The 13,347-nt window shown below is 45.2% G+C and overlaps 1 protein-coding gene across 3 annotated transcripts in view; it reads left to right on the forward strand.

Moving 5' to 3' along the window:
• The window catches only part of tnfrsf19 (tumor necrosis factor receptor superfamily, member 19), a 94,556-nt gene that overhangs the window by 8,692 nt on the left and 72,517 nt on the right, over positions 1–13,347 (forward strand). The window lies entirely within an intron of this gene.

Here is a 13,347-nt window from a genome sequence, read left to right on the forward strand (position 1 = left end):
CAATCTGATGAAATGGTTGAAGGCGGTGTTTTCAAAATGTGTGTGCCAGAGGTTTTGTCAGTGATGTGCATGCATAAGGCAGGCTCTGGGTCTGGCATCCCAATGCTGGAATTTGAGGGTTAGCTTGATTTAGATCTTCTGGGGGCTCTGCCAATTCCTGCTGCAAGTTCAAAATAAAAGTGAACAGAATTGACTCCAGATTCACTGTGAAAATGAAACTCAGGTCCAGAACTGATTAAAAGGGCCCATTTTTCAAAGAATATTAGAAACATACACTGTACTTTAAAATAAATAACTCATTTGTTCTTTTAACTCTTAATATTCAGAATGTGATAACCCAACACTATTATTTTCAAAAAAAATCCTAAAGGCTGTGTGGTTTGAAATGAAAATGGAGATAATGAAGTTTTAAAATGTTGCCAGTTAATTGGATCGCCCCGCAGAAATCTAACTTCTAAAAAAAAGTCTCAAATGCTCCCACAATTCGCCAGTGCTTAATTAGCTTGCTATCAAGTGATCAAAATTGGCTTGAAGCATTTAAAATCCTGATTTAAAATGCGCCTTGATTAAATCGGTTAATGATTAGCATGAAAATGGGAGGGGAAAGAGAGAGAAAAGTGATTTAGAAGTCCCATTGTTGGGGAAACTAGATTAAGTTGTTGTTTACTTTGTCAGACATAGAGGACTGTTTTGGCTTCAAGTTATCTTTAGTTCTATCATCTTGTTCCTACCCACATTAGAACTGCTTTACATGGTCATGCTAAGAAGTCAGGGACAATGGTGACTTTTTGTTTGTGAGAATGCCATGTCATCCATTCAAATTCAAGTGTTTGTTCTTGTGCACATTGTGCCTTTGTGCTCAACTAACTCTTTGTTGTTCATGGACCATTACGAATTTTGATCATTGGCCCGGGAACTGAGGAACAAAATTACACACAAGTTTAAGCAAGGGTAGTCGAATTAGTAATTCCTACTTACAATATCATCATTTTCCTGTGATATTCCAACAATCCTTTCCCTGTCTTTCTTTTGTACCTTTTAGCTTTGCAACGAATATTTCTGTACAGTTAATTCCATTGTGTGCTGAGTTAGCTAATCTCAGCTAACAAAGCAGCAGGAGCACTGTAATTGGGCTAAGTGCCCCTAGGCTAAGGAGTGAAAATATCAGCTCTTGATCACTCTTTAGTTCATTGATGCTGGAAAATGCATGTGTGGACATTAAACTGAGGCAGCTGTGATGCCTTCTGTAACTTTAGGGCCCTTTCAGAGCTCTCTTCTAAGTGAATCAGAAGGATATGGATTTAAGTTCCATAACAATGAATGAACTCATAATTCAGGCTGATACTTCTGTAAAGCATAGAGGGAATGTGGCATCACTGAACATGCTGATCTTTGGATGAGATGGAAACTGAAGACCTCTTTGCTTGATCCACTCTGACTGTATGCTCTGGTGGTTCTAGTGGAGGTTGGAGAATATAAGGCATATTATAAAGACAAACAGAGAATTATGTCTTGGACATAACCAGCAACAGCAATACTCAAAGTGAATTGATGTACATTTTATTCCTTGTTTATGAATGTTGTTAATGGGAGGGTAACTGTCCTATTTCAGAACAAGCAAGTCACATCATTCAAGGATTATTTTGTGAAACATTGTGAAAAAATTCAATTTAATTAAACCATTGGTTGATTCTTGATTATGGAGATAATCAAATAGCCATCTATCCTGTTTACTCGCATCAACAACATGTCGCAAAGGTAATATCGTCAAAGGTTCCAAAGTGCTTCACAGGAACTGACTATATGTCAGTTTCTGGTTTCTTAACCATTTTGGACTTTAATCACTCCACCATTGAGTTCTATGTTGTCTGTTGCTAATGCTAAACACCCCCTCAAAGAGCAACCCATTTGTCTTAGCTATCAAGAGATAACTCCAAAAAAGGATGGTTTAGACATTGCTTTGGCTTTTTTAAATAATCCCTTGCTCAGTCAGTTAAGCCTAGCTGGTTACACATGTCACTGAGTGAAATCCTGGTAAAATATATTATCAAGAAGTGCTGAATCATACTGTGTTATCTTTTAGACATTAAACCAAGTTTGCTTGCTTGGGAGAATGTAAAAGATCTCACAGCACTATTTGAAAAAGATCAGGGGTTTTACTATATTCCTAGTTAACAAACCAAGTATCAATGATCACGTCATTCAGTCATTTTAATTATGGGATCTTGCAATATGTAAGCTGCCTACCTGCCACATTTACTTATATAACAGTAATGACTGCATTTTAAAAAGAATTAATTAGTTCAGGATATGATAGAATGCAAGATAAATGGTAGACTTTTTTATAATTATTTGCATAATTGTTTATTTATTACCTGTCACCAATATTACTTTCTCACATCATACCTTACAAGCCTTACAAACTTCAAGTAACACCCATTTTGTTCCTAACTCCTTTAACGAACACTTTTCAGATTGAATGCTTCAGCACAAACCAAAGGCCAATGTAATATGATTATGAGATTCCCAACTTTTTCTAAGCGCTATTTTCAGTTTAAAAAGAATAGGTTTTCAGTTTAAAAAGGATAGATTTTCTGATCAGCAAAATGCCCATCCAACTGCTCAACACAATTGTACAAATTCCAAATGAGCTGTGTTGAGATCCATTTAGCATATCTGTAGTTTAAAAGAAGAACACTTCAAATGTAGTTGAAGCATATTAAGCACGTATACGTCAATTTCACCGATTGGAAAATCTTTTCTTCAAACATTTAGAATTTAATGAATTGGATGGCAGCTAAGCCTAAATTTCTGTTGGAAGTTCATTAAACTCTTATTAGAAATAATGAATGAAAGTGAGACCATTAGAATGCATACATGATAACACAGTTCCATGTTTCTAAGTTTAAATAGCTGTTTAAATGATATACCTAATGAATAGTTTGCTATTCCTGTTGTAGCATGCACAATAATTATATATAATTACACCATAAAAATGAAAATGCCAGTTTAGCTATTCAAGCCCATTTATAATAAAAATTCCAATATTTCTCACTGATAAGTTTCTTTGGTCCACTCCTGCTTGATGCTTGCTGTACACATGCACGCTTTAGGCATTAAGCCATAATGTTGACAAAATTGGGACTGTTGCCAGCTACAAACACAGCCTACTTTATCTGTTTAAATTATCCAGTATACTTGCAGCAAGCAATGAATGCGTGAACAAATGTTACCTTACAAACTGAACAATTACACAAGGTATCAATTCAATAAATATGTAAAGTGATTACACAGGGATTAATTTGTATAAATCTTAATGATGTGTCATAGCGTCAAAGAGCTATACAGCATGGAAACAGATCCTTTGGTCCAACTCGTCCAAACTGACTAGAGATCTTAAATAAATCTAGTCCCATTTGGGCAATATTTCTCCAAACCCTTCCTATACCCTTCATATATCCCTCTAGATGCCTTTTAAATGTTGTAATTATACTAACCTCCACCATTTCCTCTAGCAGCTCATTACATATATGCACTACCCTCTGCATGAAAGAGTTGCCCCTTAGGTCCCTTTTAAATTTTTCCCTTCTCACCTTAAACCTATGCCCTCTAGTTTTGGACCCTCTCACCCCAGGGAAAAGACCTTGTCTATTCACCCTATCTATGCTCCTCATGAATTTATAAACATCTGTAAGGTCACCCCTCAGCCATTAACACTCCAGGGAAAATAGCCCCAGCCTATTCAGCCTCTCCCTGTAGCTGAAACCCACCAACCCTGGCAACATCCTTGTAAATCTTTTCTGAACCCTTTCAAGTTTCACAACATCCTCCCAGAATTGCATGCAGTATTCCAATAGTGGCCGAACCAATGTCCTGCACAGCTGCAACATGACCTCTCAGCTCCTATACTCAATGCACTGACCAGTAAAGGCACTCATACCAAACACCTTCTTCACTATCCTATCTACCTGTGACTCCACTTTCAAGGAACTATCAACCTGCACTCAGGATCTCTTTGTTCAGCCACACTCTCCAGGATCTTGTTGTTAAGTGTAAAACACCTGCCATGATTTGCCTTTCCAAAATGCAACACCTCGTATTTATTTAAATTAAACTCTGTCTGCCACTCCTCAGCCCATTAGCCTGCCTGATCAAGATCCCATTGTATTTAGAAGTAACCTTCTTCACTGTCCCCTATACCTCCAATTTTGGTGTCATTTGCAAACTTACTAAGTGTACCTCCTATGTTCACATCTAAATTTTGATTCATCAAATGAGAGCTTTATCTGGTTTACGTCAGGTATCGAAAACTATTAACATATGATGATTTAAATGAGATCCAAGAGCTTTGGAGCAGAGGAAGTCATTTCTCTTGCCATGTCAGGCCAAGCAAATCTTCTATAAAGGTTCATCACGATATCCTTAGTTTTGATTTCTATGTCTCTACATAGAAAACCCAAGATCACCAGTGCTTCTTTTAAATTCATTTCTCAAGCTGCCCTGCCACCTTCAATGATATATGCACATATATCCCAATTCTTTCTCCTCCCAGTGGGGTTAGCTCAGTGATGCAGACCAATGCCAACAGTTTAGGTTTAATTCCCATACCAGCTGAGGTTGCCATGATGGACTTGCCCCCTCACCTGAGGCATGGTGACCTTAAGGTTAAACCACTACTAGTTGTCTCTGTCTCATGGGCGAGCCCATGTGGTCTGGTAAATCTACGCTGACTTGATCTCACTTTTCTCTTCTTATAACTCCTTTAAAATTGCACTCTTTACTTAATTTGTACCTCCTCATTCTTCCTATCAAAATGTATCCCTCATCCTTTTTTATATTAAATTACGTGTGCCACACATATGCTCCTTGGGTCAGATTGTGTACCTTCTCAAAACCTGTAATGGTCCACTTCACAATTCACAAAATGTCCAAACTTATTAGCATTTTTAGGTTTTAAAATTGCATCCTGTGTGCCCAAGTCTAGATGATTGATATTATGCCAAGAAAAGCAATGGTATGGGCGGCACGGTGGCTCAGTGGTTAGCACTGCTGCCCCATAGGGCCAGAGACCTGGGCTCAATTCCTGCCTCAGGCAACTAACTGACTGTGTAGCCTTTGCCTTTGAAGTGGGGATAGATGAAGACAGGTAGACGGTATGACCTGGTTAGTCAATGGGAGGAATGGATCCAGTAGGTGGCTGGAAGGAGTGGAAAGGAGGAGGATGGGCTGGGAAGGGAGTCAGGGAATGGGAAAGGAGGTTATTTGAAATTGGACAACTCAATGTTGATTCCTCCAGGCTGTAGACTGCCCAGCTGGAAGATGAGGTGTTGTTCCTCCAATTTGTGGCTTGGTTCATTGTGGCAATGGAGGAGGGCAAGGATGGTCATGTCAGAAAGGGAGTGGGAAAGAAAATTAAAATGGGGCGGTGACTGGGAGGTCCAGTCTGCTTGGTCCTACAGACTCACAGACTCCCATAACTACCTGGACTACACTTCCTCCCATCCAGTATCCTGCAAGAACTCCATTCTCCCAATTCCTCCGTCTCCGGCCACATCTGCTCAGATGTGGAGACATTCCACTCCCAAGCATCCCAGATGTCCATCTGTTTCAAACAACATACTTTTCCTTCCTCTGTCATCCAGACAAGCCCTCCACCGCGCCACTTCCATTCCCTGTTCCACTGCTCTGAACCCCCAATACAATAAAGCCAGAGTGCCTCTTGTCCTCACCTACCATCCCACCAGTCTCCACATCATCCTTAAACACTTCTACCAACTCCAACTAGACCCCACCACCAAGAATATCTTCCCCTCGCCATCCGTCTCTGCCTTCCACAACGACTGTTCCCTTCGACAGTCCTTGGTCAGTGCCATTCGCCCCACCAACCCCCCGAACCCCCAGTACCTTCCCCAGCAACCGGAAATGATGTAAAACCTGGCGGTACAATACACCCCTCCCTTCACCTCCGTTTCAGGGCCCCAAATAGTCCTTCCAGTGAGCCAGAGGTTCACTATCTCCCTTCCAACCTATTTACTGCATCAGGTGCTCCCGATGTGGTCTTCTCTACATCGGGGAGACCAAACGTAAACTTAGGGAATGGCTCGCCAAGCTTCTCAGCCCGTCCTGCAGGGGCCAACCGGTCCTCGCAGTCACCACCCATTTTAATTTTCCTTCCCACATGACCATCCTTGGCCTCCACCGTCACCACAATGAACCAAACCGCAAATTGGAGGAACGACACCTCATTTTCCACCTGGGCAGCATACAGCTTGGAGGACTCAACATTGAGTTCTCCAATTCCAAATAACCTCCCTTCCCATCCCCCGACTCCCTTCCCAGCCCCTCCCCCTCCCTTCCACTCCTGCCAGCCATTAACCGGATTCATTCCTCCCATTGACCACAAGGTCATACCCTCTGCCTGTCTTCACCTATCCCCATTTCATCACTCTGCACCCAACACCCCCTTTATCTGCAGCACCCCCTACACCCACCCCCCCACCCCAGTCCTGAAGCAGGGTTACATCCGAAATGCTGACTTCTCCACTTCTTGATGATGCCTGGCTTGCTGTGTTTAGATTAGATTCCCTACAGTGTGGAAACAGGCCCTTTGGCCCAACCAGCCCACACCGTCCCTCCGAAGACCCATCTCCCTCTGACTAATGCACCTAACACTACGGGCAATTTAGCTTGGCCAATTCACCTGACCTGCATATCTTTGGACTGTGGGAGGAAGCCGGAGCACCCAGTGGAAACAGGGAGAATGTGCAAACTCCACACAGACAGTCGCCCAAGGCTGGAATCAAACCTGGGACCCTGGTGCTGTGAGGCAGCAGTGCTAACCACTGAATCACCTGCCTCCTTCCAGCCTCATGCCTACCTACTATTGACTTAGATTGACTTAGATCCATTTTTCAGTTAGCTGCCAGACTCCTCTCATGCTCTCATTTCCATTCTGAATTATTTATCTTCAACCTGGTTTTTGTTTGAAATACAGTTCTGTCATCTATTATACGTCCTCTTTTTCTGCTTCATCTTACTGCTTAGTTCTTTCATCATCCAGCCACAAACCCCGTCCAATACTGCACCTCCACCCGCGCCCCCAAACCCCGTCCAACACCGCACCTCCACCCGCGCCCCCAAACCCCGTCCAACACCGCACCTCCACCCGCGCCCCCAAACCCTGTCCAACACAGTTCCTCCACCCGCCCTCAAACCCCGTCCAACACCGCCCCTCCATCAGCCCCCCAAACCCCGTCCAACACCGCACCTCCGCTCACCACCCCCAACCCCCCCAACACCGCCCCTCCGCCCACCACCCCAAACCCCGTCCAACACCGCCCCTCCACCCACCACCCCAAACCCCGTCCAACACCGCCCCTCCACCCACCACCCCAAACCCCGTCCAACACCGCCCCTCCGCCCACTACCCCAAACCCTGTCCAACACCGCCCCTCCGCCAGCCCCCCCCACAAACCCCGTCCAACACCGCCCCTCCAACCACCACCCCAAACCCCGTCCAACACCGCCCCTCCGCCCACCACCCCAAACCCCGTCCAACACCGCCCCTCCGCCCACTACCCCAAACCCCGTCCAACACCGCCCCTCCACCCACCACCCCAAACCCCATCCAACACCGCCCCTCCGCCCACCACCCCAAACCCCGTCCAACACCGCCCCTCCGCCCACCACCCCAAACCCCGTCCAACACCGCCCCTCCACCCACCACCCCAAACCCCATCCAACACCGCCCCTCCGCCCACCACCCCAAACCCCGTCCAACACCGCCCCTCCGCCAGGCCCCCCCACAAACCCCGTCCAACACCGCCCCTCCGCCCACCACCCCAAACCCTGTCCAACACGCCCCTCCGCCAGCCCCCACAAACCCCATCCAAACCCTGTCCAACACGCCCCTCCGCCCTCCCCCCAAACCCTGTCCAACCCCGCCCCTGCACCAGCCCCCACATACCCCGTCCAACACCGCCCCTGCGCCTGCCCCCCAACCCCATCTAACACCGCCCCTCCGCAAGCCCTCCAAACCCCGTCCAACACCGCCCCTCCACCAGCCCCCACATACCCCGTCCAAAACCGCCCCTCCGCCAGCCCCCACATACCCCGTCCAAAACCGCCCCTCCACCAGCCCCCACATACCCCGTCCAAAACCGCCCCTCCGCCAGCCCCCACATACCCCGAGCAACACCGTCCCTCCACCTGCTCCGCCAAACCTCATCCAACACCGCTCCTCCGCCAGCCCCCCCAAACTCCATCCAACACCGCCCCTCTGCCAGCCCCCCCAAACCCCTTCTAACAACGCCCCTCTGCCCGCCCCCAAACCCCGTCCAACACCGCCCCTCCGCCAGCCCCCCAAACCCCATCCAACACCGCCCCTCCGCAAGCCCTCCAAACCCCATCCAGCACCGCCCCTCCACTCGCGGCCCCAACCCCGTCCAACACCGCCCCTCCACCAGCCCCCACATACCCCGTCCAAAACCGCCCCTCCGCCAGCCCCCACATACCCCGTCCAAAACCGCCCCTCCACCAGCCCCCACATACCCCGTCCAAAACCGCCCCTCCGCCAGCCCCCACATACCCCGAGCAACACCGTCCCTCCACCTGCTCCGCCAAACCTCATCCAACACTGCTCCTCCGCCAGCCCCCCCAAACTCCATCCAACACCGCCCCTCTGCCAGCCCCCCCAAACCCCTTCTAACAACGCCCCTCTGCCCGCCCCCAAACCCCGTCCAACACCGCCCCTCCGCCAGCCCCCCAAACCCCATCCAACACCGCCCCTCCGCCAGCCCCCCAAACCCCATCCAACACCGCCCCTCCACCAGCCTCCAACCTCAACAACGCCCCCCCCGACTCTGCCGTCCAACATCGCCCACCACCTGCCGCCCTCAAACCCTGTCCAACACTGCCCCCCTTGCCCACTCCAACACCACTCCCACCCCCCAATCCGGCCCTCGCCCAACTGCCTCGAACATCACTCCCAACCCCCACGTCCAGCCTGGGGTAGCCGGACTGGACACCAACAGCCAGACCGCTGCTGCTGCTACTGCCTTTTGGGGGGTGAGTCTTCAAATACCACGCGCACACCTTTTTACTGCAACTTTTTGACAGGTTCCATCTCTGCCCTGTACTGGACAACGTTAGAGAGATTATCTGGGGAAGGGGGGTTTAGGGTACATATCTGCGTAGATCTCCAGAGAAAGTGTGGGAAGAGAGAGAGAGGGAGTGGGAGGTCAATCATTTAGAGATGGTACCTGCGCTGCTATCTGTCCAGGACAGTTCTCGGCAGCACTTTAAATCACTGTAACCATAAGATGTGATCAGTGTAGGGCACGTGTTTTTGATGTAATGTTTCTGTTGGGACTTCAGGACCTCCATCGAATAATCCAATTTTCAGATAATTGGCATTCGGATAATCGAGGTTCCCCTGTGCTGGCGTTGGCAGTCCAGAGAAGGTTCACTTGGACAATATAAGACATGGAGGGTCCATCTTATGAACAGAGTTTGAGTAGATTTGACCTGTACTTATTGGAAAATAGAAGAATGAGAGGCAACTGTATTGAACATACAAGATTCTTAGGGGATTTGAAAGGACAGATACAGAAACCTTCTCCCCCTTGTGGGTGAGTCTAGGACTAGGGGCTGTAATCTCCAAATAAGGGTGTTACATTTTTAAGACATAGATAAGGGGGAATTTCTACATCAAGAGGGTGTTCAGACTGTGGGTTTCCCTCCCCGAGAGGGCAGTTGAGGCTGGATCATTAAATCTATTCAAGACTGAGACAGACAGATTCATAATTAGTTAGGGAATTGAGGGCTGTGGGGAAAGTGGAGATGGGATTACCAGATCGGATTGGATAGCAGAGCAGGCTTAAGAGGCTGAAAGGCCTACTTCTCCTACTTCTGATCTTATGGTCTTAAAAATTGAGAAGGCAAGTGGACAAGTTGGTCTTTATTGCAAGTGTTATGGATCAGACTGAACCCCCTCAAAATAGATCAAGAAGATAGCCTAGACCCTAACTTTTTACTACTGCTAATTAACTGTTCCAATGTAGTGACATGCCATAAATGCACCTTTTCCAAAGGCAAATTCAGTAAAATACTTTGTCTCACATGCAACTCTAGCAGCCGGAAGAGGATCCTGGTTTTTGGCTATAAAAAAGAAAGGAATAAGTGCTTTCATATCCAGCTTCAAGACCAAGCATCCGCAGAAAGCTAAAATGAAAACTCCTGGTTCTCTGGGAGATTGACCCCACCCAATCAGGCTGCTTCTCTTCTAACAGTCAAGGCCTCACATGTTGTTTACTTTATTCACTTTGAGCACACTATTCTACCTCTGCTCGACCTTTCTTCATAAAAGAGGATAAAATACACCTTTTAAAGCCATAATATCGCCACACCTGCCACCTTTAAAGAAATTAAACGTCAATATTCAAAGAATTAAAAATGGTCAGCCTTACGCTTATTTGAACACTACATTGACTCTAAGCATGCAAACGTTCACCTTCACTGTCCATTTCAGTCCATTTTCTCCCGCCACTGAATGTCGTCATCTTCCTTCGTCAAAGTTATGACAACACGTCGACAATTACGTTCTCTCATCCTGCCACGTGTTAAATTTTAAATTTGTAGAGCTACAATAATAAGCTCCATCTAAACAGTCTGGAATTTTTATCCTTAATTTTTTAAAAAACATGAAGGGGTTATCATCAGTATATACAATTGTCTCAGACACATTACTAGCAATATAAAAGTTGAAATGTTGCAATTCCAACACTAAACTCATGATCTCCTTCTCAATTGTGGAATATTTCTGTTGATGGAAAAAATACCCAATAGGTCTTTCTATCTTTTCGTCAACAGTACAGCACTGACACCCACATCACTCGCATCAATAGCTGTCTTGAATGGCTTTGCATAGTTGGGTATGGCCACACTGGGGCAGTGGTTAACACCGCCTTCAGGCTGTCAAATGCCTTCTCACATTCCTCTGTCCACTGATAATTTCTGCACTTCTTCAACAGTGGAGCATCCACACTGTTAAAATTCGGTCCGAACTTCTGATAAAAGTCACTCAGTCCCGGGGATCGTAATACTTCCCTCTTCATTGATGGTATGGTAAACTCCCCAGTAACCTCTGTTTCTACATCCTGTGGAACCATTTGTCCATATCAATCACCAGATCATTGATGTACACCATGCCATTAGATAATCCTGACTTTATTGGTTAGTCTTTGAAATGTGGCTGGCGTACTTTTCATACCAAATGACATCATTTAAACTGGTTTAGTCCATTCAGTGTCACAAAAGCTGAAATTTCCTTCATTCTTTCAGATAAAGCTGTCTGCCAGTAACCTGTGACTAAGTCTAACTTAGAAATATAAGTTGCTCATCCCACCTTCACAATACAGTCTTCCGAAGTGGAATAGGATATGAATCAGATTTTGTAATTGCATTGGCTTTGCAATAGTCCACACATAATCGTTGGGTACCATCTGGTTTTGACTTCATTAATATTACTGCAACTCACTTTGATTAAATTATCTTTGAGCATGCATAACATCTCTTTTTGAACTTGTGCCAACTTTAGCAGGTTAAGTCTATAAATACCTTGTTTAATTGAAAGAGCATTTTATATATCTACATCATTTGTAATCAGATTAGTACTTCCCAGTTTATTCCAATATCTTCCCGTGTGATTGTAATAACACTTTCAGGTCATTTTGGATTTTCCTCTGGAAGGTAATCCAATAATTTATCTTCATAATCCAATTTAATTTGAGGAATATCGAATTCAGAATCATCTGAACTTGGTTCTTCACTCTGTGTTGTAATCAGTAACACATTCTACTTTTGAGCAGATTCACATAGAGTCATAGAGATGTACAGCGTAGAAATAGACCCTTTGGTTCAACTTGCCCATGCTGACCAGATATCCTAACCTAATCTAGCCCCATTTGCCAGCACTTAGCCCATATCCCTCCAAACCATCCCTATTCATATACCCATCCAGATGCTTTTTAAATGTTGCAATTGTACCAGCCTCCACCACTTCCCTGGCAGCTCGTTCCATACATGCACCACCCTGTGCATGAAAAAGTTGCCCCTTAGGTCCCTTTTAAATCTTTCACCTCTCACCCAAATGTGGACTCCCCCACCCCGGTAAAAGATTGTCTATTTATCCTATCCATGCTCCTCATGATTTTATAAACCTCCATTAGGTCACCCTTCAGCCTCCAACACACTACAGAAAACAACCACAGCCTATTCAGCTTCTCCCTGTAGCTCAAATCCTCAAACCCTGGCAACATCCTTGTAAATCTTTTCTAAACCTTTTCAAGTTTCACAACATTCTTCAGATAGGAGGGAGACCAGAACTGCACACAGTGACACACTCTGAGACTGGCATTCTTATCAATCAACTTCCTTTCGAATTGATAACACCTTGCTTTTAAAGGTTTACCTACTGCTGGGAGTAACAGCAACACTTTAGCTCCACTAGCCAAATTACAAATTTTTGATCTCTTGTCTGCTTCCTGTTTCATCACATATTGTGCTACTTTCAAATGCTGTCTCGACACTTTACTTAACCCTTCCCTAAGTTTTGATACTTAGTCCAAATGTGTGGTCTCTGAACTCTGATCTACCAATTTCAACTTAATTAATTTCAGTTGTTTTCTCACCTCATGCCCAAAATATAATTCAAATGGACTAAATTTAGTTGATTCATTAGGTACATCCCTACTTGCAAAAAGTACAAATGGAATTCCTTTATCCTAATATTCTGGATAGTCTTGACTATAAGCTCTCAATACGGCCTTTGTTCTAATGCTCCCTGCGATTCTGGATGGTACGCAGTGGATTTGAATCATCTTATTCCCAAGCAATCCATAACTTCCTTGAAGAATTTTCATGTAAAATTTGATTCCTGGATTCAATTTTATTTTTGTAGGTAGTCCGTATCTAGTAAAATAATTGAATAACTCTTCTACAATCCTTTTAGCCGCAATATGCGTAATGAAATAGCGTCTGGAAATCTAGTAGACGGGCCACCAACACTAATTCCCACTTGTTTTAGGTAGGGGTCCTATGCAATCAATTAAGACCATTGTATAAGGTTCCTCAAATGCAGGAATGGGTATTAAGGGTGCTGGCTTTATTACTGCCTGAGGTTTCCAATTACCTGAGACATATGATATGTCCAGAAAAAGTCAACCACATCCTTCTGCAGTCCGGCCCAATAAAAATATTTTTTATGTGCTACCCGCAATATCTATAACCTACCAGTAGTACACCTTGTGCCCGTTTTTCATCATATGATGATCTCTACTTCTTCATCAA

Source organism: Hemiscyllium ocellatum, chromosome 6, assembly GCF_020745735.1.
Source record: "Hemiscyllium ocellatum isolate sHemOce1 chromosome 6, sHemOce1.pat.X.cur, whole genome shotgun sequence".
NCBI classification, from domain to species: Eukaryota; Metazoa; Chordata; class Chondrichthyes; order Orectolobiformes; family Hemiscylliidae; genus Hemiscyllium; species Hemiscyllium ocellatum.